This window comes from Procambarus clarkii, chromosome 2 (assembly GCF_040958095.1).
Source record: "Procambarus clarkii isolate CNS0578487 chromosome 2, FALCON_Pclarkii_2.0, whole genome shotgun sequence".
Classification (NCBI taxonomy): domain Eukaryota; kingdom Metazoa; phylum Arthropoda; class Malacostraca; order Decapoda; family Cambaridae; genus Procambarus; species Procambarus clarkii.
In genome coordinates, this window is record NC_091151.1 from 3277588 (window position 1) to 3281629 (window position 4042).

The following is a 4042-nucleotide window of genomic DNA, read 5'->3' on the forward strand; positions in this document are numbered from 1 at the left end:
TTCACAGTTTGATTCACCTAACAGCAGATGCTGAGGAACATGGTACTCTTGACAGTTGTTCAGCTTTTCCATTTGAAAATTATTTGCATCAGCTGAAAAAGATGGTCAGATCAAGTAAAAATCCAATTGTCCAAATTACAAAAAGAATAAAGGAGGCTGAAAATACCATGATTTATAAAACATCTCCAGATAATAAAATTTCTCATAAATTTCCTAACAATGTATATTCGTTACCTGGATATAATTGCTGTGAAGTGTTAAGGACTGTACACAGCCGAAGAAGTGAAGAAAATTACTTCATTGTTAGGGTATATCCTTTTCAAAGCCCAATATTTACTAGTCCTTGTGATTCAAGAATATTTGGGGCCTTCAATGTTAATCCACGTAAGGACTTTTTAAAAAAAGTGTATAGGATTAACACATCAACCAGAGGAATGTTAATCAAGAAAACAGAAAGTACTTATATCTTCTTGTCAATACTACATGATTTATGACTAGTAAGTTTCTTGTGATTGTTTTTGATTCTTGTGCAAGCTGTAGGAATACTCTTTGCTTACATTGCAAACTTTTAACTTTAGTAAAAAGTATTGTTCACCATCATAACATATTAGAATTAAGGTTAACATTGTTGTTTAGTACTATATAAAATTAGTGACTGCTTATTTTCTTAGACACTGATAATGTGCTGCAGAAAATGTCCCTAATCAGTTTAAATTTGTAGATGGCTGAATCTGAAAATAAATACATCGTTGTGGAAGATGAAGAAGGAGAATTGTCAATCATCCATATCAAATGGATGTTTAGTGCATCTGATGTAAGTCAATATATATATATATTGTTTATTTGCAAAATTAAAACATTAGTATTTAAAATATGTGTATATGATATATGTTGATAGATTTAGAGATATATATGTATATAATATATGAAATACAGTGGGGCCTCGATTTATGAGACATACATTTACATATACATATATTTACAAATATATGTCCCCTTTCCAGGGATCAAACGTGGGCTATTGGCCACGTGAAAACCAATCATTGAAAGCCAAAAGAGGAGAAATACCAGACCCATCGAAATGGAGACGTTTCAACATCAGCAAGATTTATTCCATTGATAGTAATTAAATACAAGCATTGATTCATATGGTTAAATCAAAAATTTCTCAATGTTTTGATGTTATACAAAGTTTCGTAATAATGAATTATATATACTCTAATTTTTATTATAGGTACTTGGGAACTTGCCCTAAAACACCTTAAAAAGGCAGAAGAAACGTCAAATATGGAAAGTGACACAGACACAAGTTATCACCATAGGACAGTAAAATACAGAAGAATACCAAATGATGTGGATAGAGGTATGTAGGAATGAATGTTTAGAGTTATTCAAAATAATTGTTAAAAAAATGAAACATGATTGGCTTAATGGAACAAATAATCTTATTTACTAGGTAATATATTTTGCTAGGTAATATATTAAAATATATATATAGATATATGTTAATAGTTTTTCTGAATGCATTAAACGTTTTTGTTTCAGACAGTGAAGATTCACCACCAAGAAAAGTAACTGTTTCCATGCCCCGAAAGACTGCCGAGTGTAAGCTGACTCTAGATGAACATCAAAATAATATGATACAGGAATCAGGTAATTTAATTTAATTGAAAACATTTTATTTCTTTTTGAATGATGGTTTTCTTTTTAACAGAACAAGACAGAACTGGACAGAACTATTTTGTATTTAAAACTATTTGGTAAATATTTTCTATACAATGCTAATACGCTTCCACCCCTGACAGAATCATGTGGGACCAGCAAGTCTATCTGCAGGCCCAGTAAAATACCTTCCCCTCAAACTCCTAGACAAGACAGAACTGGTAAGCTTTAAGTAACTGGAGAAACATTTACATACACAGATAGTAACGTACTTGTGTATGATTTTAATGTAATATATTTTTACCAGCCTTCAGGGTGATGGAAACACTTTAAATGGTGTCGCTCCATTGTGTGAAACAAAATTTTTTAATGCATTCATAAAAGCTATAAGCTAATGTAATAATTCAATAATTACTATTTGTAGTTTTATGTATTTAAAACTATTTTGTAAATATTTTCTATACAATGCTAATACGCTTCCACCCCTGACAGAATCTTGTGGGACCAACAAGTCTATCTACAGGCCGAGTACAAAACCTTCCCCTCAAACTCCAAGACAAGACAGAACTGAAAGCTCTCCTTTCGAAAAATCTAGTAAGTACCGATTTATTATGTGTTGATTATTTTTTGTTATACATACAAGAAAATACATTGAGGGAGAGTACAGACTTGAAATTTTACATTCTTGTAAAGCAACTAAGTAGATGATGGTAGTATCATCAAACAATACAGGTTTAATCATGTTAGAGACATAAAGCAGATCATTGATGTATATAACAAATAGGAGGGGGTCTAAGGATGCTGCCCTGTGTCACCCCTATCATAGAATGGGAGAGGTTACATAATTGAAGGCTACATGACAGTAGCCCATTTGACAGTGACCTGACACCAATGTGTCTGTCACTAAAATAGGATCCACTAAGGATCAATACATATATCATATATATGCAACACTAAATGCTTGTTCTAGTAAGCCTTTTTTTTTTTGCAGTAACAGAAAAAATGGAATACATAATGAAGGAATTATCAAAATTGACATTTTTATCAGGGGATATCCTGAATATTGTCAAAATGACGGAAACCCATATGTCAAAAACACATGGAGATATACCAATCCTGGAAGACATTCTTCCATCCCCACTTGAAACTGTTGAGCAGGTGGAAAGTCTGTCACATGAGCTAAAAGTTAACAGTGAATATAAAAAGAGTATGGTAAGTGTTGCTTAATTCTTTTAGCCTGAGTATGGTAAGTGTTGCTGAATTTTTTTAGCCTTGTACATATGTCTTTTGATTAGTTTTTTTGCAGATGAAGGAAGGTGGGGTGGCACATAATTGATTGTTCAGTGTTATGTTTAAGGTACAAATAAAACAAAAGCAAAAGTTACTCAAATTCGTTGATTTTTGTAATAGTTAAGAAGGAAAATATTTTAATGCTATTTATTTAATACAGTTGGAAATTAGAAAATCTAATGTTGAGATTGAAAGATATATATTATTCTCTATTACCTTACAGCTTATGCATTATTTTAACAGGTCCAGACGCTGTCTCAAATGGGCGGTGCAAGCTGTGGAGACACAGTGAGACGAATGATGAGGAGGATAGGGACCTATGGGGTCTGGTCTCAGTATTCACTCGTTGGGCGCAAGAGGAAACGTGTCTTCAAAACCTTGGATATTTGTAATGTAATAATAAGTACGTAAATTTGAAATTTTTTTGGATTATATATATGTCTGCATGTATTATGTATTATACTTGCATGCTTGTTAATGACTTGTATTCTAGTCTTGTGGGTATCTCCTTTCTCCTACGGTCCAAATGCTTTGTTCTTACCTAGCATTTTGCTTTGTTTGGGTATGAATGTTTGTGTACCTTCATTGTATATTTTGCAAAATTTGCCATATATCTCATTACTCCTCTGCCTAGGAACAAGTCTGTCTAATTATACTCAATAACTATTTTTCAAAGTTCCCCATAGTGTCCTTTATTGAAATAGAGTTCATGAACCGTTTCAATATCCTTATTTTCTTCTAGATTATATCTTAAAGTATATTTAAATGTTATTGTGACATTGCATTGCAATTGAGCTGCGTTGTTAACCATTCTGTTCATTTCATGAGTATATTTTATTTTCTATTTTTTCATATCATTTTTTTTATCTGTTTTTATTTTTCAGTGATGGGAATATCAGATCATTTGATGTTCCCATCAGAAAATTGGGAAAGTCAGATCTTTTGATGTTCCCAATTTTCAGATGGAAGCATCAGACCATCATGGAATGCATGGGATGAGGTAGTTTAGAATGGTGGGGAGGACGAGAGGGGGGATGGTGGGGAAGACGAGGGAACAGAGGAGAGGGTAATGGTGGGGAGGACGAGGGGA

The 4042-nt window shown here is 32.8% G+C and overlaps 1 long non-coding RNA gene across 1 annotated transcript in view; it reads left to right on the plus strand.

Annotated features, from left to right (window-relative positions):
• Positions 1 to 3200: 3200 nt before the first annotated feature.
• Positions 3201 to 4042, plus strand: part of LOC138366893 (uncharacterized) — a 1690-nt gene continuing 848 nt past the window's right edge. The window contains exon 1 of the long non-coding RNA XR_011229232.1: positions 3201 to 3355. This is a non-coding gene — a long non-coding RNA (uncharacterized lncRNA). The remainder of the gene's footprint in view (positions 3356 to 4042) is intronic.